The 27,705-nt window shown below is 36.2% G+C and overlaps 1 protein-coding gene across 1 annotated transcript in view; it reads right to left on the bottom strand.

The window, feature by feature from the left end:
- Window positions 1-27,705, bottom strand: part of KCNK17 (potassium two pore domain channel subfamily K member 17) — a 152,489-nt gene that overhangs the window by 83,292 nt on the left and 41,492 nt on the right. The window lies entirely within an intron of this gene.

The following is a 27,705-nucleotide window of genomic DNA, read 5'->3' as shown; positions in this document are numbered from 1 at the left end:
ATAAATCTGTGTGCTGCCTTCAAATAAAGTAGTCTTTCTGTTTTAAACCTGAAATGTGGAGCTTGGTCTCATGTTTGCAGGGAAACTTATCAAGGTTGTGAAGTGCTGATTCTGTATGCAGGACATTGTTCATCTGGTATTAACCCTTGGTACACTGTTGGTAGTTGATTATAAGAAGCCGAAGGGTGAGCTTGGCTTAAAAGATGAGGTGACTGGTGCTGTAACAAAACCTATCTCAGGGAACTCAGTGCTTTTTGGTACAAGTTGTCATCCAAAACATGTCCCTGAAGCGATTGCCAAGGGGGAGATGATCAGGCTTAAAAGAAACTGTTCAGATGACAGCGACTTTAGGATACTAACTAGGGACCTTGAATCCAGGTTACAGCAAAGAAAATACCCTAAAAAAGCCATCTGTAGGGCTAAACACTCAGTGAACTTCAAAACTAGAGCTAGTCTCCTGGCTGAAAGACAGGATACTTACTCGAAGTCTTTCAAAGGAGTCACCTTTGTTACCACACATAGTGGGCAATACAATGACATCTGCTCCATTATACGCAAACATTTTAAAATCCTACAGGCTGACGACAAATTAATTGAAACAGTTAAAAGTGGGGTGAGGTGTGCATACAGGAAAGTTCCACTCTGGGTTCTCTGCTGTCTCCTACTGTGTTGCCTACTAACACTAAGGATACCTGTTCTTGGATTAGACATCAGGGTATGCACAAATGTGGTCACAAGAAGTGCAAACCCTGTGATCTTGCACGTACAGGGAATACTTTCACAAGTTATGTTACAGGAAAAACATTTAACATCAAAACACTTCTAAATTGCACCTGTACTAATGTCATATACGTACTAAACTGCTCATCATGCAGAAATCAATATATAGGTCTCACTTCTAGAGATGTAAATACTAGAATTAGGGAACATCTTTCCTCTTTCACTACAGCTAAATCAAGTACCCCTGTAGTACAGCATTTTGGGGTATATCATGGAGGCAATCTCTCTTCTTTTTCTTGGAGTGCTATTGAGAGGGTTCACAGACCCAAAAGAGGTGGTTCAATTGATCGCATACTGGAGCTGAGGGAGGCATATTGGATTTTTACTATGGGCACTCGTATTCCCAGTGGCCTCAACTCCAAGTATGACATCATGAATTTGTGGTAAACTCACTCGTTAGGTCCCTGTATACTAGTTTGAGTTGTGTATTTCTCATATGTATTTTATGTATGTGACTCTCATACAACATTTGGTTATTAATTTTCAGGCACACCAATTTAGGTTTTATTTACCCAATACTACCCTAACAAGCACTTTATTGGAGAATGTCTAACAGTCTCTTTCTTATACTCTCATTGTATTCCCATTAATAATGTTTACAGGTTAGTTTGAGTACTTATGATCCTCTATGTAGCTTAGCTCCTATGTCACCACACTCTTTGAACTTCAGGTCACTATGTGCATTTTTTGTATTTTCTGTGTAATAATATGTGCCTTTGCTTTAACTATGGCATTTATCTCCTGGCGTTTCCCTTTTGCATTCCCCTGTCACGCTGTATTCCAAATAATAGTATGCTTTCGGTACTGCTCAATTTGCTATGGAGGTGTTGTAGAATATAGTCTTACATTGTATGGATTAGGTAATCAACAGGTGTGTTTGAATTTCTTTTAACCAATTAGATTTTAGGTTTGTGTATTTAATAGGTGTGTCACATAGCACTACAGGCTATGACTACGGCTCAAAGCCGAAACGCGTAAGCCAGACAGTGCCATACCTGCTGTGCCTTTTTGTGTGTATGCCTTTCGTTTTTATCTTTTTTGTAATAAAGACGTTTTATTGATTCACTCCAGGATTACCGTTTTTCTATTTGTACATACAGTATGCATATTTATATACTGTATATATGTGTGTGTTTATATGTGTGTACATTTGTATATTTATATACTCTATATATGTGTGTGTGTTTATATGTGTGTACATATGTATATTTATATACTGTATATATGTGTGTGTGTGTGTTTATATGTGTGTACATATGTATATTTATATACTGTATATATGTGTGTGTGTTTATATGTGTGTACATATGTATATTTATATACTGTATATATGTGTGTGTGTTTATATGTGTGTACATATGTATATTTATATACTGTATATATATATATATGTGTGTGTTTATATGTGTGTACATACAGTATGTATATTTATATACTGTATATATGTGTGTATGTTTATATGTGTGTACATATGTATATTTATATACTGTATATATGTGTGTGTGTTTATATGTGTGTACATGTGTATAATTATATACTGTATATATGTGTGTGTGTGTTTATATGTGTGTACATATGTATATTTATATACCGTATATGTGTGTGTGTGTTTATATGTGTGTAGATATGTATATTTATATACTGTATACTCTATATGTGTGTACATATGTATATTTATATACTGTATATATGTGTGTGTGTTTATATGTGTGTACATAAGTATATTTATATACTGTATATATGTGTATGTTTTTATATGTGTGTACATACAGTATGCATATGTATATACTGTATATATGTTTGTGTGTTTATATGTGTGTACATTTGTTTATTTATATACTGTATATATGTTTGTGTGTTTATATGTGTGTACATATGTTTATTTATATACTGTATATATGTGTGTGTGTTTATATGTGTGTACATATGTATATTTATAAAATGTATATATGTGTGTATGTTTATATGTGTGTACATATGTATATTTATATACTGTATATATGTGTGTGTGTTTATATGTGTGTACATATGTATATTTATATACTGTATATATGTGTGTGTGTGTTTATATGTGTGTACATATGTATATTTATATACTGTATATATGTGTGTGTGTGTTTATATGTGTGTACATTTGTATATTTATATACTGTATATATGTGTGTGTGTGTTTATATGTGTGTACATATGTATATTTATATACTGTATATATATATATATGTGTGTGTTTATATGTGTGTACATACAGTATGTATATTTATATACTGTATATATGTGTGTATGTTTATATGTGTGTACATATGTATATTTATATACTGTATATATGTGTGTGTGTTTATATGTGTGTACATGTGTATAATTATATACTGTATATATGTGTGTGTGTGTTTATATGTGTGTACATATGTATATTTATATACCGTATATGTGTGTGTGTGTTTATATGTGTGTAGATATGTATATTTATATACTGTATACTCTATATGTGTGTACATATGTATATTTATATACTGTATATATGTGTGTGTGTTTATATGTGTGTACATAAGTATATTTATATACTGTATATATGTGTATGTTTTTATATGTGTGTACATACAGTATGCATATGTATATACTGTATATATGTTTGTGTGTTTATATGTGTGTACATTTGTTTATTTATATACTGTATATATGTTTGTGTGTTTATATGTGTGTACATATGTTTATTTATATACTGTATATATGTGTGTGTGTTTATATGTGTGTACATATGTATATTTATAAAATGTATATATGTGTGTATGTTTATATGTGTGTACATATGTATATTTATATACTGTATATATGTGTGTGTGTTTATATGTGTGTACATATGTATATTTATATACTGTATATATGTGTGTGTGTGTTTATATGTGTGTACATATGTATATTTATATACTGTATATATGTGTGTGTGTGTTTATATGTGTGTACATTTGTATATTTATATACTGTATATATGTGTGTGTGTGTTTATATGTGTGTACATATGTATATTTATATACTATATATATATGTGTGTGTGTGTGTTTATATGTGTGTACATATGTATATTTATATACTGTATATATGTGTGTGTGTTTATATGTGTGTACATATGTATATTTATATACTGTATATATGTGTGTGTGTTTATATGTGTGTACATACAGTATGTATATTTATACTGTATATATGTGTGTGTGTTTATATGTGTGTACATATGTATATTTATATAATGTATATATGTGTGTGTGTTTATATGTGTGTACATATGTATAATTATATACTGTATATATGTGTGTGTGTTTATATGTGTGTACATATGTATATTTATATACTGTATATGTGTGTGTGTTTATATGTGTGTAGATATGTATATTTATATACTGTATATATGTGTGTACATATGTATATTTATATACTGTATATGTGTGTGTGTTTATATGTGTGTAGATATGTATATTTATATACTGTATATATGTGTATGTGTTTATATGTGTGTACATACAGTATGCATATTTATATACTGTATATATGTTTGTGTGTTTATATGTGTGTACATTTGTATATTTATATACTGTATATATGTGTGTGTGTTTATATGTGTGTACATATGTTTATTTATATACTGTATATATGTGTGTCTTTATATGTGTGTACATATGTATATTTATAAAATGTATATATGTGTGTATGTTTATATGTGTGTACATATGTATATTTATATACTGTATATATGTGTGTGTGTTTATATGTGTGTACATATGTATATTTATATACTGTATATGTGTGTGTGTTTATATGTGTGTACATATATATATTTATATGCTGTATATGTGTGTGTGTGTGTGTGTGTTTATATGTGTGTACATATGTATATTTATATACTATATATGTGTGTGTGTGGGGGGGGTTGTTTATATGTGTGTACATATGTATATTTATATACTGTATATATGTGTGTGTTTATATGTGTGTACATATGGATATTTATATACTGTATATATGTGTGTGTGTATATGTGTGTACATATGTATATTTATATACTGTATATATGTGTGTGTTTATATGTGTGTACATATGTATATTTATATACTGTATATATGTGTGTGTGCTTATATGTGTGTACATATGTATATTTATATACTGTATATATGTGTGTGTTTATATGTGTGTACATACAGTATGTATATGTATATACTGTATATATGTGTGTGTGTTTATATGTTATTATTATTATCGGTTATTTGTAGAGCGCCAACAGATTCCACAGCGTGTGTGTACATATGTATATTTATATACTATATATATGTGTGTGTGTTTATATGTGTGTACATATGTATATTTATATACTGTATATATGTGTGTGTGTTTATATGTGTGTACATATGTATATATAAATACATATGTGTACATATTTAGAAGTGCATATATAAGTGCATTGGACAGTTAAGTAGCTGAAAACATGTAAAATCATATTTAGGCAATATTTATATTTTTTTTAAAGTAATGGTAAACTCTCCCCTTAACCAAAACAGATCTGTAATGTAAGTGATATTTTAACATAGTAACATAGTAGATGAGGTTGAAAAAAGACCGAAGTCCATCGAGTTCAATCTATACAAATCTAAAATACTTACAAAAAGCTCCAGTTAAGCTTAAATAACCCCACTAAAAGGTGACTCATTTAATACTAGCAATCATATCCATGAATTTTGTTTATATACAGAAATGTATCCAGACTATTTTTAAATGTATCTAGGGTATTGGCATTCACTAACTCCTTTGGTAATGAGTTCCACAATTTTATTGCTCTTACAGTGAAAAAAAAACGTTTCCGTTGCAGGAGATTTAATCTCCTTTCCTCCAACCTTAAATAGATGGAGTTTAATTTAAAATTATTTGCTCACAGAAAAATTTGACTTTATGAATTGGGCGGCAGAGCGCAGGGTATTTTAATTTCATATCGATATTAAAAAGTAAGTTATAGCGCATCTTCATTACAACTGAGGAATTCAACTCCATCTAAAATATCACTAGCATTACGGATCTGTTTTTATAAAGGGAGAATTTACCATCACTTTAACTTTGTATTTACTGTAAATATTTCACATTACAATGTTCTTCACATAAGGGAATTATGTCCTATGTATTTATAAATATATATTTCTATTTATATCTGTATATATCAATACATATATATATATATATATATATATATATATATATATATATATATATATATATATATAATCATAAATATATATATATGATTGAATGAGAGCTGCTCAAATCCTATTGGCTGATAGGAACAGCTAATATGATTTTAGTAGCTCTAATCCTATTGTCTGATTGAAATCTTCAGGATGGACCCACTCCGCGCAGGATGGATGAAGATAGAAGATGCCATCTGGATGATGACTTCTTGCCACCTGGATGAGGACTTTGCTGGCTGGATGAAAATCGATGAGGTCGCCTGGATGAAGACTTCTTGCCGGCTGGATGGATCCTTCAAGCGAGACTTCAATAACTGTAAGTGGATCGTCAGGGGTTAGTGTTAGGTTTATTTAAGGGTTTTTTGGGTGGGTTTTATTTTTAGATTAGGATCTGGGTATGTAAAAGAGCTAAATGCCCTTTTAAGGGCAATTATTATTATTATTATCAGGTATTTGAAGAGCGCCAACAGATTCCGCAGCGCTAATGCCCATACAAATGCCCTTTTCAGGGCAATGGGGAGCTTAGGTTATTTTAGATTTTTTATTTGGGGGGGTTGGTTGGTTGGGTGGTGGGTTTTACTGTTGGGGGTGTTTGTATTATTTTTTTACAGGTAAAAGAGCTGATTTATTTGGGGCAATGCCCCACAAAAGGCCCTTTTAAGGTCCATTGGTAAATTATTCTAGGCTAGGGGTTTTTTTTATTTTGGGGGGGCTTTTTTATTTCGATAGGGCTATTAGATTAGGTGTAATTCTTTTTTTATTTTTGATAATGTGGTTTTTTAATTTTCCTAATTTAGTGTTTGGTTTTTTTGTAACATAGTTTTTGTTTCTTTTGGTAATGTAGTACTTATAATGAGGTTTAATAGTATATTTAAATAATTTGAGTAGGGTTAAGGTTTTTTAATATGTAATTTAGTTAATTTAATTGGTAGTTTAATTTAATCATAGTATAATAGTTAGGGTAGGTTAATTAATATTTTAAAATAGTTTATTTTAATTCTACAAGTAAGATAGGGATGTTGTAATTTTCATTTAAAGTTAGCGGGTTGTTAGGTTTAGGGGTTAATAGCTTAATTTAGTTTATGGCGATGTGGGGGCTGACAGTTAAGGAGTTAATAGGTTTAGTTAGTGGTGGTGATGTGGGAGGCCAGAGGTTTAGGGTTTAATACGTTTATTTAGTGGTGTCTGGGAGCGGCGGAATAGGGGTTAATAACTTTATTTAGTGGCGGTGGTGTCGAGGAGCAGCACAATAGTGGTACATATGTATATTTATATACTGTATATATCTGTGTGTGTTTATATGTGTGTACATATGTATATTTATATACTGTATATATATGTGTGTGTTTATATGTGTGTACATATGTATATTTATATACTGTATATATCTGTGTGTGTTTATATGTGTGTACATATGTATATTTATATACTTTATATATGTGTGTGTTTATATGTGTGTACATATGTATATTTATATACTATATATATATATGTGTGTGTTTATACGTGTGTACATTTGTATATTTATATACTGTATATATGTGTGTGTGTGTTTATATGTGTGTACATATGTATATTTATATACTGTATATATGTGTGTGTGTTTATATGAGTGTACATATGTATATTTATATACTGAACACGGAAGGGAACTGCACTCTCATACCGGACCGGGTACACATCCCATGACCCTGCAACATGCTCAGCCCTGGGTGCCGCTGGCACTCACAGGAAGCTGTGCTGTCCCCAGAGCCACAAGCAGTTAACCCCAGACAGGTCTGGGTGCAAGAACCATAGGGAAAATTACAAAACAAATTAATACAACACACAGAGAAAACCCAGCACTCACTTACAAGCTCTCAGCTAAGATTTAAAAGCAAAAATGGAAAGGTTAGTCACCGCATCTGGCCAAATGGGACAAGCTCAGGTACCACGTCAAGGTCCTTTCCAATACCTGAGACCCTAAAACAGCCACACAATGCAAGCTTTCAAATCCAAACAAACTGAAAACAAGGGAAGGGTGCACAGGAATATGTAACCACCCTAGACATATACAAAACACGGAAGGGAACTGCACTCTCATACCGGACCGGGTACACATCCCATTACCCTGCAACATGCTCAGCCCTGGGTGCCGCTGGCACTCACAGGAAGCTGTGCTGTCCCCAGAGCCACAAGCAGTTAACCCCAGACAGGTCTGGGTGCAAGAACCATAGGGAAAATTACAAAACAAATTAATACAACACACAGAGAAAACCCAGCACTCACTTACAAGCTCTCAGCTAAGATTTAAAAGCAAAAATGGAAAGGTTAGTCACCGCATCTGGCCAAATGGGACAAGCTCAGGTACCACGTCAAGGTTCTTTCCAATACCTAAGACCCTAAAACAGCCACACAATGCAAGCTTTCAAATCCAAACAAACTGAAAACAAGGGAAGGGTGCACAGGAATATGTAACCACCCTAGACATATACAAAACACGGAAGGGAACTGCACTCTCATACCGGACCGGGTACAAATCCCATGACCCTGCAACATGCTCAGCCCTGGGTGCCGCTGGCACTCACAGGAAGCTGTGCTGTCCCCAGAGCCACAAGCAGTAAACCCCAGACAGGTCTGGGTGCAAGAACCATAGGGAAAATTACAAAACAAATTAATACAACACACAGAGAAAACCCAGCACTCACTTACAAGCTCTCAGCTAAGATTTAAAAGCAAAAATGGAAAGGTTAGTCACCGCATCTGGCCAAATGGGACAAGCTCAGGTACCACGTCAAGGTCCTTTCCAATACCTGAGACCCTAAAACAGCCACACAAGGCAAGCTTTCAAATCCAAACAAACTGAAAACAAGGGAAGGGTGCACAGGAATATGTAACCACCCTAGACATATACAAAACACGGAAGGGAACTGCACTCTCATACCGGACCGGGTACACATCCCATGACCCTGCAACATGCTCAGCCCTGGGTGCCGCTGGCACTCACAGGAAGCTGTGCTGTCCCCAGAGCCACAAGCAGTTAACCCCAGACAGGTCTGGGTGCAAGAACCATAGGGAAAATTACAAAACAAATTAATACAACACACAGAGAAAACCCAGCACTCACTTACAAGCTCTCAGCTAAGATTTAAAAGCAAAAATGGAAAGGTTAGTCACCGCATCTGGCCAAATGGGACAAGCTCAGGTACCACGTCAAGGTCCTTTCCAATACCTGAGACCCTAAAACAGCCACACAATGCAAGCTTTCAAATCCAAACAAACTGAAAACAAGGGAAGGGTGCACAGGAATATGTAACCACCCTAGACATATACAAAACACGGAAGGGAACTGCACTCTCATACCGGACCGGGTACACATCTCATGACCCTGCAACATGCTCAGCCCTGGGTGCCGCTGGCACTCACAGGAAGCTGTGCTGTCCCCAGAGCCACAAGCAGTAAACCCCAGACAGGTCTGGGTGCAAGAACCATAGGGAAAATTACAAAACAAATTAATACAACACACAGAGAAAACCCAACACTCATTTACAAGCTCTCAGCTAAGATTTAAAAGCAAAAATGGAAAGGTTAGTCACCGCATCTGGCCAAATGGGACAAGCTCAGGTACCACATCAAGGTCCTTTCCAATACCTGAGACCCTAAAACAGCCACACAATGCAAGCTTTCAAATCCAAACAAACTGAAAACAAGGGAAGGGTGCACAGGAATATGTAACCACCCTAGACATATACAAAACACGGAAGGGAACTGCACTCTCATACCGGACCGGGTACACATCCCATGACCCTGCAACATGCTCAGCCCTGGGTGCCGCTGGCACTCACAGGAAGCTGTGCTGTCCCCAGAGCCACAAGCAGTTAACCCCAGACAGGTCTGGGTGCAAGAACCATAGGGAAAATTACAAAACAAATTAATACAACACACAGAGAAAACCCAGCACTCACTTACAAGCTCTCAGCTAAGATTTAAAAGCAAAAATGGAAAGGTTAGTCACCGCATCTGGCCAAATGGGACAAGCTCAGGTACCACGTCAAGGTCCTTTCCAATACCTGAGACCCTAAAACAGCCACACAATGCAAGCTTTCAAATCCAAACAAACTGAAAACAAGGGAAGGGTGCACAGGAATATGTAACCACCCTAGACATATTCAAAACACGGAAGGGAACTGCACTCTCATACCGGACCGGGTACACATCCCATGACCCTGCAACATGCTCAGCCCTGGGTGCCGCTGGCACTCACAGGAAGCTGTGCTGTCCCCAGAGCCACAAGCAGTTAACCCCAGACAGGTCTGGGTGCAAGAACCATAGGGAAAATTACAAAACAAATTAATACAACACACAGAGAAAACCCAGCACTCACTTACAAGCTCTCAGCTAAGATTTAAAAGCAAAAATGGAAAGGTTAGTCACCGCATCTGGCCAAATGGGACAAGCTCAGGTACCACATCAAGGTCCTTTCCAATACCTGAGACCCTAAAACAGCCACACAATGCAAGCTTTCAAATCCAAACAAACTGAAAACAAGGGAAGGGTGCACAGGAATATGTAACCACCCTAGACATATACAAAACACGGAAGGGAACTGCACTCTCATACCGGACCGGGTACACATCCTATGACCCTGCAACATGCTCAGCCCTGGGTGCCGCTGGCACTCACAGGAAGCTGTGCTGTCCCCAGAGCCACAAGCAGTTAACCCCAGACAGGTCTGGGTGCAAGAACCATAGGGAAAATTACAAAACAAATTAATACAACACACAGAGAAAACCCAGCACTCACTTACAAGCTCTCAGCTAAGATTTAAAAGCAAAAATGGAAAGGTTAGTCACCGCATCTGGCCAAATGGGACAAGCTCAGGTACCACGTCAAGGTCCTTTCCAATACCTGAGACCCTAAAACAGCCACACAATGCAAGCTTTCAAATCCAAACAAACTGAAAACAAGGGAAGGGTGCACAGGAATATGTAACCACCCTAGACATATTCAAAACACGGAAGGGAACTGCACTCTCATACCGGACCGGGTACACATCCCATGACCCTGCAACATGCTCAGCCCTGGGTGCCGCTGGCACTCACAGGAAGCTGTGCTGTCCCCAGAGCCACAAGCAGTTAACCCCAGACAGGTCTGGGTGCAAGAACCATAGGGAAAATTACAAAACAAATTAATACAACACACAGAGAAAACCCAGCACTCACTTACAAGCTCTCACTTACAAGAACTTGTGGCTCTGGGGACAGCACAGCTTCCTGTGAGTGCCAGCGGCACCCAGGGCTGAGCATGTTGCAGGGTCATGGGATGTGTACCCGGTCCGGTATGAGAGTGCAGTTCCCTTCCGTGTTTTGTATATGTCTAGGGTGGTTACATATTCCTGTGCACCCTTCCCTTGTTTTCAGTTTGTTTGGATTTGAAAGCTTGCATTGTGTGGCTGTTTTAGGGTCTCAGGTATTGGAAAGGACCTTGATGTGGTACCTGAGCTTGTCCCATTTGGCCAGATGCGGTGACTAACCTTTCCATTTTTGCTTTTAAATCTTAGCTGAGAGCTTGTAAATGAGTGTTGGGTTTTCTCTGTGTGTTGTATTAATTTGTTTTGTAATTTTCCCTATGGTTCTTGCACCCAGACCTGTCTGGGGTTTACTGCTTGTGGCTCTGGGGACAGCACAGCTTCCTGTGAGTGCCAGCGGCACCCAGGGCTGAGCATGTTGCAGGGTTATGGGATGTGTACCCGGTCCGGTATGAGAGTGCAGTTCCCTTCCGTGTTTTGTATATGTCTAGGGTGGTTACATATTCCTGTGCATCCTTCCCTTTTTTTCAGTTTGTTTGGATTTGAAAGCTTGCATTGTGTGGCTGTTTTAGGGTCTCAGGTATTGGAAAGGACCTTGACGTGGTACCTGGGCTTGTCTCATTTGGCCAGATGCGGTGACTAACCTTTCCATTTTTGCTTTTAAATCTTAGCTGAGAGTTTGTAAGTGAGTGCTGGGTTTTCTCTGTGTGTTGTATTAATTTGTTTTGTAATTTTCCCTATGGTTCTTGCACCCAGACCTGTCTGGGGTTAACTGCTTGTGGCTCTGGGGACAGCACAGCTTCCTGTGAGTGCCAGCGGCACCCAGGGCTGAGCATGTTGCAGGGTCATGGGATGTGTACCCGGTCCGGTATGAGAGTGCAGTTCCCTTCCGTGTTTTGTATATGTCTAGGGTGGTTACATATTCCTGTGCACCCTTCCCTTGTTTTCAGTTTGTTTGGATTTGAAAGCTTGCATTGTGTGGCTGTTTTAGGGTCTCAGGTATTGGAAAGGACCTTGACGTGGTACCTGAGCTTGTCCCATTTGGCCAGATGCGGTGACTAACCTTTCCATATTTGCTTTTAAATCTTAGCTGAGAGCTTGTAAGTGAGTGCTGGGTTTTCTCTGTGTGTTATATTTATATACTGTATATATGTGTGTGTGTATATATGTATACATATGTATATTTATATACTATATATATGTGTGTGTGTGTATATGTGTGACTGTGTACATATGTATATTTATATACTGTATATATGTGTGTGTGTTTATATGTGTGTACATATGTATATTTATATACTGTTTATATGTGTGTGTGTTTATATGTGTGTACATATGTATATTTATATACTGTATATATGTGTGTGTGTATATGTGTGTACATATGTATATTTATATACTGTATATATGTGTGTGTGTATATGTGTGTACATATGTATATTTATATACTGTATATATGTGTGTGTGTTTATATGTGTGTACATATGTATATTTATATACTGTATATATGTGTGTGTGTTTATATGTGTGTACATATGTATATTTATATACTGTATATATCTGTGTGTGTTTATATGTGTGTACATATGTATATTTATATACTGTATATATGTGTGTGTGTTTATATGTGTGTACATATGTATATTTATATACTGTATATATGTGTGTGTGTTTATATGTGTGTACATATGTATATTTATATACTGTATATATGTGTGAGTGTATATGTGTGTACATATGTATATTTATATACTGTATATATGTGTGTGTGTTTATATGTGTGTACATATGTATATTTATATACTTTATATATGTGTGTGTGTTTATATGTGTGTACATATGTATATTTATATACTGTATATATTTGTGTGTGTTTATATGTGTGTACATACAGTATGTATATTTATATACTGTATATATGTGTGTGTGTTTATTTGTGTGTACATATGTATATTTATATACTGTATATATGTGTGTGTGTGTTTATATGTGTGTAGATATGTATATTTATATACTGTATATATGTGTGTACATATGTATATGTATATACTGTATATATGTGTGTGTGTTTATATGTGTGTACATATGTATATTTATATACTGTATATATGTGTGTGTGTTTATATGTGTGTACATACAGTATGCATATTTATATACTGTATATATGTGTGTGTGTTTATATGTGTGTACATATGTATATTTATATACTGTATATATGTGTGTGTGTTTATATGTGTGTACATATGTATATTTATATACTGTATATATGTGTGTGTTTATATGTGTGTACATATATATATGTATAAAATGTATATATGTGTGTATGTTTATATGTGTGTACATATGTATATTTATATACTGTATATATGTGTGTGTGTTTTTATGTGTGTACATTTGTATATTTATATACTGTATATATGTGTATGTGTGTTTATATGTGTGTACATATGTATATTTATATACTGTATATATGTGTGTGTGTTTATATGTGTGTACATATGTATATTTATATACTGTATGTGTGTGTGTGTTTATATGTGTGTACATATATATATTTATATGCTGTATATGTGTGTGTGTGTTTATATATGTGTACATATGTATATTTATATACTGCATACATGTGTGTGGGGGGGTTGTTTATATGTGTGTACATATGTATATTTATATACTGTATATATGTGCGTGTGTTTATATGTGTGTACATATGTATATTTATATACTGTATATATGTGTGTGTGTTTATATGTGTGTACATACAGTATGTATATGTATATACTGTATATATGTGTGTGTGTTTATATGTGTGTACATATGTATATTTATATACTGTATATATGTGTGTGTGTTTATATGTGTGTACATATGTATATTTATATACTGTATATATGTGTGTGTGCTTATATGTGTGTACATATGTATATATAAATACATATGTGTACATTTTTAGAAGTGCATATATAAGTGCATTGGACAGTTAAGTAGCTGAAAACATGTAAAATCATATTTAGGCAATATTTATATTTTTTTTAAAGTAATGGTAAACTCTCCCCTTTACCAAAACAGATCTGTAATGTAAGTGATATTTTAACATAGTAACATAGTAGATGAGGTTGAAAAAGACCGAAGTCCATCGAGTTCAATCTATACAAATCTAAAATACTTACAAAAGCTCCAGTTAAGCTTAAATAACCCCACTAAAAGGTGACTCATTTAATACTAGCAATCATATCCATGAATTTTGTTTATATACAGAAATGTATCCAGACTATTTTTAAATGTATCTAGGGTATTGGCATTCACTAACTCCTTTGGTAATGAGTTCCACAATTTTATTGCTTTTACAGTGAAAAAAACGTTTCCGTTGCAGGAGATTTAATCTCCTTTCCTCCAACCTTAAATAGATGGAGTTTAATTTAAAATTGTTTGCTCACAGAAAAATTTGACTTTATGAATTGGGCGGCAGAGCGCAGGGTATTTAAATTTCATATCGATATTAAAAAGTAAGTTATAGCGCATCTTCATTGCAACTGAGGAATTCAACTCCATCTAAAATATCACTAGCATTACGGATCTGTTTTTATAAAGGGAGAATTTACCATCACTTTAACTATGTATTTACTGTAAATATTTCACATTCCAATGTTCTTCACATAAGGGAATTATGTTCTATGTATTTATAAATATATATTTCTATATTTATCTGTATATATCTATACATATATATATATATGATTGAATGAGAGCTGCTCAAATCCTATTGGCTGATTGGAACAGCTAATAGGATTTTAGTAGTTCTAATCCTATTGTCTGATTGAAATCTTCAGGATGGACCCACTCCGCGCAGGATGGATGAAGATAGAAGATGCCATCTGGATGAAGACTTCTTGCCACCTGGATGAGGACTTTGCTGGCTGGATGAAAATCGATGAGGCCGTCTGGATGAAGACTTCTTGCCGGCTGGATGGATCCTTCAAGCGAGACTTCAATAACTGTAAGTGGATCGTCAGGGTTTAGTGTTAGGTTTATTTAAGGGTTTTTGGGTGGGTTTTATTTTTAGATTAGGATCTGGGTATGTAAAAGAGCTAAATGCCCTTTTAAGGGCAATTATTATTATTATCAGGTATTTGAAGAGCGCCAACAGATTCCGCAGCGCTAATGCCCATACAAATGCCCTTTTCAGGGCAATGGGGAGCTTAGGTTATTTTAGATTTTTTATTTGGGGGGGTTGGTTGGTTGGGTGGTGGGTTTTACTGTTGGGGGTGTTTGTATTATTTTTTTACAGGTAAAAGAGCTGATTTATTTGGGGCAATGCCCCACAAAAGGCCTTTTTAAAGGTCCATTGGTAGATTATTCAAGGCTAGGGTTTTTTTTTATTTTGGGGGGGCTTTTTTATTTTGATTTGGCTATTAGATTAGGTGTAATTCTTTTTTTATTTTTGATAATGTGGTTTTTTAATTTTCCTAATTTAGTGTTTTTTTTTTTTTTGTAACATAGTTTTTGTTTCTTTTGGTAATGTAGTACTTTTAATGAGGTTTAATAGTATATTTAAATAATTTGAGTAGGGTTAAGGTTTTTTTAATATGTAATTTAGTTAATTTAATTGGTAGTTTAATTTAATCGTAGTATAATAGTTAGGGTAGGTTAATTAATATTTTAAAATAGTTTATTTTAATTCTACAAGTAAGATAGGGATGTTTTAATTTTCATTTAAAGTTAGCGGGTTGTTAGGTTTAGGGGTTGATAGCTTAATTTAGTTTATGGCGATGTGGGGGCTGACAGTTAAGGAGTTAATAGGTTTAGTTAGTGGTGGTGATGTGGGAGGCCAGAGGTTTAGGGGTTAATACGTTTATTTAGTGGTGTCGGGGAGCGGCGGAATAGGGGTTAATAACTTTATTTAGTGGTGGTGGTGTCGGGGAGCAGCACAATAGTGGTTAATACATTTTATTTAGGCTGCGGCGATGTCGGGGGTGGCAAATTAGGGGTGTTTAGACTCGGGTTTATGTTAGGGTGTTAGGTGTAAACATCACTTGTTTTCTACCATATAAATCAATAGGATATCAGGCAGCGTCGAACATAACCTTTCAGTGCTTTCAGACTCCCATTGATTTCATTGGCATCCACGGCCTCCAGGGTGGCGGATTGAAAACCAGGTACGCTGGGCCGGAATAGCCGCGATCGTACCTGTTAACTATTTGGTAAATGGGAGAAAGTGTCAGATAGAGTCGAATATGTATTCGGAACATCTGTAATGACGCATCGATCTGCGTTGGATTGATCATATGTTACGTCACAAATTTCAACATTTGCCGGTCTGTAGGCTTTGATAACTAGGTTGGATCAAGCTCACAACAATTACGCTGCATATTTGCGGTTGAGGCTTTGATAAATATCCCCATGGTCTCGATATTCGAAGTTCAGCTTTTTGTGCGCATCGGGTAAGCGTTTGTTCAAAAACTTTTTACTTTCAACTTACTCGTGCTACCCGACGTGTGCAAAAAGCCTACATCTAGTGGAATTAACGCATGAGAGGGAGCAATAAATAACTCTTCACTTGTAATGTTGCCCTTAAAGGCGCATTCCAGCCCAAACTGTTCCAATTTGTTTAGCAAGGTTGCAATTCACTTGCTTTGAAAAAAATGTTTTTTTCCTAAGTTCAGGACAAGGTTTCAATCTCAGAAGATTGCAAGCTTCTGATTGGTGCATAAAACTGTTCAGGGGCTCTACAGCTCAAGAATTCTCTTTGCATTAAACATTTATCTTGAGCCCAGACTATAGCTGCTTGCTGAGGGGAAATAGCAAAACCACAAAACAACCTTACGATCCTCAGGCCAGCACAACTGCTAGATTACAAGTTCTCTATTTACCATATGTGTGCATTTAATATATAATTGTGCTTTTTGTGGTGTTTTATATTTCAAATTGAATTAAATGGACTGTAAAGGCCAAGGGCCTGATAATCTGAAGGTCTCTGGGCTTGCAAGATTAATAAAGAATGTGGCCAGTACTTCTGTTTCCCTGGTCGAATGATCTGAAGCCGATTTTTACCCTGAAAACAGGGTGTCTCCCTAATGGGTGCATAGTACCCATCGAATGGGGAAGATATACAGACATTACAAAAGTGCAGAAATAAATTCATATTTTAAAAATCTTACAAAATGAATACTTGAACCAGTCACACAAAAATACATTTTTTATTGTTAAGGTGCATCGAAAATCATAAAAAAATTCTTCACCATAAATCGTATTTTATAAAAAAAACGTAAAATTTGTATGTAAATTAGACAGGAATAAATCATATTAAATGTGCACAGAGTAAATTATAATTTAAGTGCACTAGATGTGCAAAAACACACATAAATTCATACTTATAAATACAAAATACAACGTGGAAATGTTTTCTTGTAAAATGGGCTGAACATTGTCGTTCCATGTGTGTATATGAAATTGTCTCTCTAAACCCAGCGTAATTCTGTAAAGATCCTCTCACTACAGATCTCACAGTTTTTTCTCGCAAACTAAAAGGTGGTGAGCTTTTCTCCAAACACTCAAATAATTATAGCTCTAATTGAAAAACAGATGCGTACGAAAATACAGGTGATTTTAAGATGCTATCACGCAGATATGTGATTCATATTGGCTGTAGGATTTAATTTTTAAATTGCGCCGCTGCTCACTGCTAACTTCACTCCACTGAGCAAAATCACTCTTTCTAGCGAGCTCCAAATCTTTCAATAGGATACATCTCTGCCCTTTTTTACAATAATTCCACAAGGACAGTCCCTGCGAGAGTCAGTGAGAAAACCTTTGTCTGATCTGGTGAAGTTCAGATAATCGGACCCATAATCTTCATGATTTATAGACCATGCAATTTTAGAAAAACCTTTGTCAAATTTATTGCATTCTCATTGCATTGTATCGGCTTTCGATTTACACACGGTTTTCATGCTTTTGTGTTGCTATTGTATAGTCCATTGATATTAAAAAATTTACATATGTATACATATTTAATAGCCATATATGTCATTTATCTTACCGCTAATTAGATCTGTATAAAAGTGAGCTAACAGAAATCCTACTCGCATTTTCATGATTACAATTTACAATATATTCTCATTTTAAATGGAAATCTCGTCGTAGTGATTGCGATTTGCTATTCACTGAGATCTTTAGCACTGGTTTTTTTTAAATAGCAAGTCCCACAAATTGTGTTTTATATAATTAGGATATACATTATCTTGAGCTTTTTGTCAGTACCTTCTTACAGTATTTACAATAATATTTTGGTAAAGACAAACCTCATTCTGTACAGTGAGGTCTGTAACTTTTGGTGACATTTGAAACTTTTGCAATTTACAGTATGGGAAGTGTTAAAATCCTGTTATAGAGGGGAAATTAATTTCCTGTCCTGTTCTATGGGATTTCAGATGAAAGCTTTGCCAAGTTAGGGAACAGTATTTCCTTATTGAATGAGAAGATTTAAAAAAAAAATACTTTTAAAATATTAAAAGTTAAAAAAACACACACAGAACAAACATATATAGTATAGTCATCAAACACACAGACAAATGGCATTGATATTGTTTAACACTTATCAGGATTGTTCATTTTACACATGTAAATGATAACATTTCTTAGGGGTCAATTTATTAATGTGTGAGCAGGCATGATACCATGTAGCGTACCATGTCTGCTGCACATCAATAAATGCTGACAGCATACACTGTCGGCATTTATCATTTCACCAGCAGTTCTTGTGAACTGTTGGTGCAATTCCGCCCCTGGAGATTTGCGGCCAATCGGCCCCTAGCAGGGGGTGTCAATCAACCCGATCGTATTCGATCGGGTTGATTTCTGTCTGCCGCCTCAGAGCAGGCAGACAGGTTATGGCACAGTGGTCTTTATAAATTGTCCCCCTAAACTCTGTACAAAGGGATAAAACCAAACATCACAATATTTTTTTTTTTCTGTGCATAAAACAAATATAAATTTAGTCTTATAAGTAATAAACTAATAAAAAGCACCTACTTTGAGGGTCCAACGATGCATCTATACATTTTTTGATGTCACTCAAAACAATCCAGAAATGTGGGCAATACAAGTGGAAAAGCTATTCTCGAATCGTATGCCGTACCTATGAATATTATTAGGTGACGATTTTGTCACCCTCAGCATGCGCAGTCCGAGCAGTCAAATTGTGCATGCCCATATGCAAACCCTGAAGTCGATGCTACCATCATAATGTTATGGGAACTGGTGCTTTCAATAGAGGGAAACTTTCAGTGACGTAACGGCTTACGTTTCTGAAGCTTGTGCATGCGATTCACAGCTACAGTCCACCATATTCCTACCTGGGTAGACCTCCAGAATAGGAACTGGTGAATGAGTACCCTGGAGGGGTTTGGTAAATAATTACAAATTTAGGTTTAGTTTCCTTTTAATCCTTGCTTTCGTGAGATGTAGGTCAGTGCAAAGTTTTGCAGTGATAAAAAAATCATTTGTTTGCAGTGTAAACACGGTGCAAATAATCATATTGAATATCCCACAATAATAATAAATCACAGCTGATATTTCGGAGGCTCTAAGGGAGAATAAAATAACACGTACAATGCAAAAAGATGTTAAGAGTTATAAAAGAAAAATTAAACCTTAAAGGGACAGACTACTCTAGAATTTTAATTGTTTAACCCCTTAATGACAACAGTACTTTTCCATTTTCTGTCCGTTTGTGACAAAGGCTATTTTTACATTTTTGCGGTGTTTGTGTTTAGTTGTAATTTTCCTCTTACTCATTTACTGTACCTACACATATTATATACCGTTTACCATTAAATGGACTTTCTAAAGATACCATTATTTTCATCATATCTTATAATTTACTATAAAAAATATATAAAATATGAGGAAAAAATGGAAAAAAAACACTTTTTTTAACTTTTAGCCCCAAAATCTGTTACACATCTGCAACCACCAAAAAACACCCATGCTAAATAGTTTCTAAATTTTGTCCTGAGTTTAGAAATACCCAATGTTTACATCTTCTTTACTTTTTTTTGCAAGTTATAGGGCCATAAATACAAGTAACACTTTGCTATTTCCAAACCACTTTTTTTCAAAATTACTGCTAGTTACATTGGGACACTGATATCTTTCAGGAATCTCTGAATATCCCTTGACATGTATATATATTTTTTTAGAAGACATCCCAAAGTATTGATCTAGGCCCATTTTGGTATATTTCATGCCACCATTTCACCGCCAAATGCGATCAAATACAAAAAATCGTTCACTTTTTCACAAATTTTTTCACAAACTTTCGGTTTCTCACTGATATTGTTTACAAACAGCTTGTGCAATTATGGCAAAAATGGTTGTAAATGCTTCTCTGGCATCCCCTTTGTTCAGAAATAGCAGACATATATGGCTTTGGCGTTGCTTTTTGGTAATTAGAAGGCCGCTAAATGCCACTGCACACATACTTGTATTATGCCCAGCAGTGAAGGGGTTTATTAGGGAGCATGTAGGGAGATTTTTGGGGTAATTTTAGCTTTAGTGTAGTGTAGTAAACAACCCAAAGTATTGATCAAGGCACATTTTGGTATATTTCATGCCACCATTTCACCGCCAAATACGTTCAAATAAATTTTTTTTTTACATTTTTCTAAATTTTTGGTTTCTTACTGAAATTATTTACAAACAGCTTGTGCAATTATGGCACAAATGGTTGTAAATGCTTCTCTGGGATCCCCTTTGTTCAGAAATAGCAGACATATATGGCTTTGGCGTTGCTTTTTGGTAATTAGAAGGCCACTAAATTCTGCTGCGCATCACACTTGTATTATGGCTAGCAGTAAAGGGGTTAATTAGGTAGCTTGTAGGGAGCTTGCAGGGTTAATTTTAGCTTTAGTGTAGAGATCAGCCTCCCACCTGAAACATCAGACCCCCTGATCCTTCCCAAACAGCTATATTCCCTCCCCCACCCCACAATTGTTCCCGCCATCTTAAGTACTGGCAGAAAGTCTGCCAGTACTAAGATAAAAAGGTATATTTGTTTTTTTTTGTTTTTTTATAGCATATTTACATATGCTGCTGTATAGAATCCCCCCTTAGCCCCCAAACTCACAGATCCCCCATCAAACAGTTCTCTAACCCTCCCCCTCTAACTTAATGGGCACCATCTTGGGTACTGGCAGCTGTTTATTAAAAAGTTTAATAAAGTTTATTAAAAAAAATATGCTTTTATTGTTTTTTTGGACTTTTTTCCCATTTTCTGTAGTGTAGCTTCCCCCCCCAGAACCCTTCGATCATTTATTGCATTTAAAAAAACCCTTTTCTCCCAATTTTGAAATTACATTTTTCTGTAGTGTAGCAGTTCCCACCCGCTCCCGCCCCGTGCACGCGCCCGCCCGCCGCCCACGTGCACGCGCCCGCACGTCCGTGCGCGCCCCTGGACACTGCCGCATCCGATCCGGCCTCCGATCCCGCCCCCCTCCAAATCACAGGCCCTTGGCAGGCCGCCCACCCACCTCCCTGCCTTGCTCCCACCCACCAACGACGCTCCGGTGCAGAGAGGGCCACAGAGTGGCTCTCTCTGCATCGGAGGCTTGTAAAGGGGTATTGCAGGATGCCTCCATATGGAGGCATCACTGCAATACCCTCAGAGCTGCTGGAAGCGATTGTGATCGCTTCCAGCACTCTGTTAGACAACTGACGTACCAGGTACGTCTATTGTCATTAACTGTTAGTTTTTGCATGACGTACCTGGTACGTCAGTTGTCATTAAGGGGTTAAAAAGACAAATAATCCCTTTTATTACCCATTCCCCAGTTTTGCACAACCAACACAGTTATATTAATAGACTTTTTACCTCTGTGATTGCCTTTGCAGACTGCCTCCTTATTTCTGTTCTTTTCAAAAACTTGCATTTAAGCCAATCAGCGCTGACTCCTAGGTAACTCCACGTGCATGAGCTCAATTCTATCTATATCGCATGAACTAATGCCCCGTCAAGGTCTTAGAAATTAGCATATGAGACTACTTAGGTTTAACGTTCAACAAAGAATACCAAGATAACAAAGCAAATTCGATAATAAAAGTAAATTGTAGTTGTAAAAAATTGCATGCCCTATCTAAATCATGAAAGTTTCATTTTGACTAGACTGTCCCTTTAATGACCACAGATAAATCATTACAGGCAATTAGGTATCAGCACACAGGCAGTGTGACAGAAGGGCTGATAATTATTTTTAGAAAAATTAATTACCAGTCCTACTAATTAGCATGAATTAGCATAAATTACGATGTAGTTTAATGCATAAACTAAAGCTCTTTATAATTCAAAATCTAAATCAACCTTAGGTTGAAAAATATTGTGCTTACCAGTAAAAGCCCACGTATTTATATCAGTAGTGTGTGAAAAAGCTTATGGATAATGCAGTACGCAGGTATAACCTGCTGCAGCAAACCCCAAAGAAAAATAAAACATGAACTACAAAAAAAAGGGTTTTAAACTGCACAGAATTTAAAAATGTAACTTTTAATAATAAATTAAAAAAATTGGAAATTACTGAAATAAATAGGTAAAGAAGTCCCAAATAAAAATAAAATTCTAGAAAAAATAAATAGAATGATTAAAAAAAAAAAAAACTGTTGTCACAATTTTCTCGCCAATAGCCAGATACGTCAGGTTGGGACACCCCCATATTAAAAATTAAAAAAGAAAAATGTAAAAGATCACAGAAAAGTACAAAATCCGATATCTAATTAATAAATCAAGGTATCCAAATAAAATAAAACAATTCCCTCTCAATTGGTTGAAAATATGTGTTTGAATATTATGGACTAATTAAATAGCATTTAAATGTAATAATTGTCAAGTTCCCCATAAGTAGATTACCAGTTAGGTGGCAACCCATGTTACAGTAACGCGATGTTACAAAAACAAATATAATAATTCTTAGAGAATCGTGATACTTTAGTAGAACAACGTATTTGTAGAGCAAGATACTAGACTGGGTATAATTTGAAAACCTTCATCAGTCCGAATGCATTGCGGTATTCTTATTTATAATACCCCAGAACATTAAAATGTATCACAAGTTACTAGGAACAAAAGGGATCTATTACAATTAATTTGAAGAGCCAAATAAAATATAAAATTCTAGGCCATCTAAAACTATTTAAATACATATACTGCATATTATTAGTTTAACACTTACACTTTTTTTATTTATATTGGCTGCAGGATTTAACTTCTTTAGTGCGCCCCCTTGCTTACTACTAACTTGACTCTATGGAGCGAAGTGACCCTTTCCAGCAAGCTCCATTACATTACATAGGAGCCATCTCGCCACTTGCAGGGATAGCCTCTTTTTTACAATAATTCCACAATGGCAGCCCCTATGAGAGTCACCGTGAAAAACCACGCCTGATCTGGCGAGGTTTAAAGAATCAGCCCTATGTATGTGCTGTGAGATGGAGCTATCCACTTGAACACATTGCCCTCTGCCCATGCACAGATGTTACATTCTCCCATTGGCTGCTTCTGGTCATGTGTTGACATTTGCAGACTGAAATCAGTGTACTGACACCGACATCATGGAATGTTGGTGTAGCATCATGTGACTGAGAGGCAAGTACATAAAATGGTCTTTACCTGATAAGTGATATTGTCTATATCATGCACCCATGGTGCTGCAATGTCTCTTTATAGCCTTGTACTGTTTTAATGCCATTGCAATATGAGCTTTTTTATATCTCAAAGACATATATATATATTTATTTCACATATTCAGAGTTATTGATGACTGTTGAAAAACTAAATTTTTGCCAAAAACGTGCTTACATCTGAATGTTTGAACATAATCCATAATCACATGATCATGAGACCATGAAGCCATAATCACATGACCATGAGACCATGAAGCCATAATCACATGACCATGAGACCATGAAGCCATAATCACATGACCATAAGACCATGAAGCCATAATCACATGACCATAAGACCATGAAGCCATAATCACATGACCATAAGACCATGAAGCCATAATCACATGACCATGAGACCATGAAGCCATAATCACATGATCATGAGACCATGAAGCCATAATCACATGATCATGAGACCATGAAGCCATAATCACATGACCATGAGACCATGAAGCCATAATCACATGACCATGAGACCATGAAGCCATAATCACATGATCATGAGACCATGAAGCCATAATCACATGATCATGAGACCATGAAGCCATAATCACATGACCATGAGACCATGAAGCCATAATCACATGATCATGAGACCATGAAGCCATAATCACATGACCATGAGACCATGAAGCCATAATCACATGACCATGAGACCATGAAGCCATAATCACATGACCATAAGACCATGAAGCCATAATCACATGACCATAAGACCATGAAGCCATAATCACATGACCATAAGACCATGAAGCCATAATCACATGACCATGAGATCATGAAGCCATAATCACATGACCATGAGACCATGAAGCCATATTCACATGACCATAAGACCATGAAGCCATAATCACATGACCATGAGACCATGAAGCCATAATCACATGACCATGAGACCATGAAGCCATAATCACATGACCATGAGACCATGAAGCCATAATCACATGACCATGAGACCATGAAGCCATAATCACATGACCATGAGACCATGAAGCCATAATAACATGACCATAAGACCATGAAGCCATAATCACATGACCATGAGACCATGAAGCCATAATCACATGACCATGAGACCATGAAGCCATAATCACATGACCATAATCATCTCACAAAATGTTACATAATAGACACACATGCACCTAGATTACGAGTTTTGCGGTAACAGGGGTGCGGTGCTAACGAGCAGTTTCCCCTCACCGCTCACCTACAGACAATGCTGGTATTACGGGTTTCTAGAAACCCGGCGTTAGCCGCAGAAAAGTGAGCGGAGAGCAAAATTTTGCTCCACATCTCACCTCAATACCAGCGCTGCTTACGGTAGCGGTGAGCTGGCAAAACGTGCTTGTGCACGATTTCCCCATAGGAATCAATGGGGGAGAGCCAGCTGAAAAAAAAACTAACACCTGCAAAAAAGCCGCGTAAAGCTCCTAACGCAGCCCCATTGATTCCTATGGGGAAATACATTTTATGTCTACACCTAACACCCTAACATGAACCCCGAGTCTAAACACCCCTAATCTTACACTTATTAACCCCTAATCTGCCGCCTCGACATCGACGACACCTACATTATATTATTAACCCCTAATCTGCTGCTCTGGACACCGCCGCCACACCTACATTATACTTATTAACCCCTAATCTGCTGCCCCAACATCACCGACACTTACATTATATTTATTAACCCCTAATCTGCTGCCCCCAATGTTGCGGCCACCTACCTACACTTATTAGTTTAAGCTGCCCTGCTAAACTACTCCACAGATGAATAAAAACTAATTGCACTGGCTATCTATCCGTATTTGTCCTTTTCTTTTCTTTGACTACACTTATTAACCCCTAATATGCCGCCCCCAACGTCGCCGCCACTATATTAAAGTTCTTAACCCCTAAACCTAAGTCTAACCCTAACCCTAACACCCCCTAACTTAAAAATAATTTAAATAAATCTAAATAAAATAACTACAATTAACTAAATTATTCCTATTTAAAACTAAATACTTACCTATAAAATAAACCCTAAGATAGCTACAATATAATTAATAGTTTCATTGTATCTAGCTTAGGATTTATTTTTATTTTACAGGCAACTTTGTATTTATTTTAACTAGGTAGAATAGTTATTAAATAGTTATTAACTATTTAATAGCTACCTAGTTAAAATAAAGTAACATTTACTTGTTTAAAAAAAACCTAACCTAAGTTACAAATACACCTAGCACTACACTATAATTAATTCCCTAAACTAAATACAATTAAATACAATTAAATACAATTATCTAAAGTACGAAAAAAACAAACACTAAATTACAGAAAATAATAAAATAATTACAAGTTTTTTAAACTAATTACACCTAATCTAATCCCCCTAATAAAATAAAAAAGCCCCCCAAAATAATAAAAAGCCCTACCCTATACTAAATTACAAATAGCCCTTAAAAGGGCCTTTTGCAGGGCATTGCCCCAAAGTAATCAGCTCTTTTAACTGTAAAAAAAGTATGATACCCCCCAACATTAAAACCCACCACCCACACACCCAACCCTACTCTAAAACCCACCCAATCCACCCCTAATAAAACCTAACACTAACCCCTTGAAGATCACCCTACCTTGAGAAGTATTCACCTAATTGGGCCGAAGTCCTCAACAAAGCCGGGCGAAGTGGTCCTCCAGACGGGCAGAAGTCTTCATCCAAGCTGGGAAGAAGAGGTCCTCCAGACGGGCAAAAGTCTTCATCCAGATGGCATCTTCTATCTTCATCCATCCGGCACGGAGCAGGTGCATCTTCAAGACATCCAACGTGGAGCATCCTCTTCTTTCGACGTCTTCTTGCTAAATGATGGTTCCTTTAAGTGACGTCATCCAAGATGGCGTCCCTTCAATTCCGATTGACTGATAGAATTCTATCAGCCAATCGGAATTAAGATAGAAAATATCCTATTGGCTGATGCAATCAGCCAATAGGATTGAGCTTGCATTCTATTGGTTGATCCAATCAGCCAAGAGAATGCCAGCTCAATCCTATTGGCTGATTGCATCAGCCAATAGGATTTTTTCTACCTTAATTCCGATTGGCTGATAGAATTTAGGGGTTAATACATTTAATATAGTTGCGGCGACGTTGGGGGCATCAGATTAAGGGTTAATAAATGTAGGTAGGTGTCGGCGATGTTAGGGACGGCAGATTAGGGGTTAATAAAATGTAACTAGTGTTTGCGATGCGGGAGAGCGGCGGTTTAGGGGTTAATATATTTTTATAGTAGCAGTGATGTCCGGTTCGGCAGATTAGGGGTTAAAAATGTTATTTTAGTGTTTGCAATGTGGGGGGGGCCTCGGTTTAGGGGTTAATAGGTAATTTATGGGTGTTAGTGTACTTTTTAGCACTTTAGTTAAGAGTTTTATGCTACGGCATTAGCCCATAAAACTCTTAACTACTGACTTTTAAATACGGTACCAGTCTTGACAGGAGAGGGTCTACCGCTCACTTTTGGTTAGACTCATAATACCGGCGTTAGGCAAATCCCATTGAAAATATAGGATACGCAATTGACGGATTTGCGGTATTTTCGAGTCTTGACAAAAAAGTAAGCGGTACACCTGTACCTTCAAGAGTCGTAATACCAGCGGGCGTTAAAAAGCAGAGTTGGGACCTCTCAACGCTGCTTTTTAAGGCTAACGCAAGACTCATAATCTAGGTAA

The sequence above is a fragment of the Bombina bombina genome, chromosome 4 (assembly GCF_027579735.1).
Source record: "Bombina bombina isolate aBomBom1 chromosome 4, aBomBom1.pri, whole genome shotgun sequence".
NCBI classification, from domain to species: Eukaryota; Metazoa; Chordata; class Amphibia; order Anura; family Bombinatoridae; genus Bombina; species Bombina bombina.
Note: the sequence above shows the minus strand (reverse complement) of the source record. Positions and strands in the feature narration are given on the sequence as shown.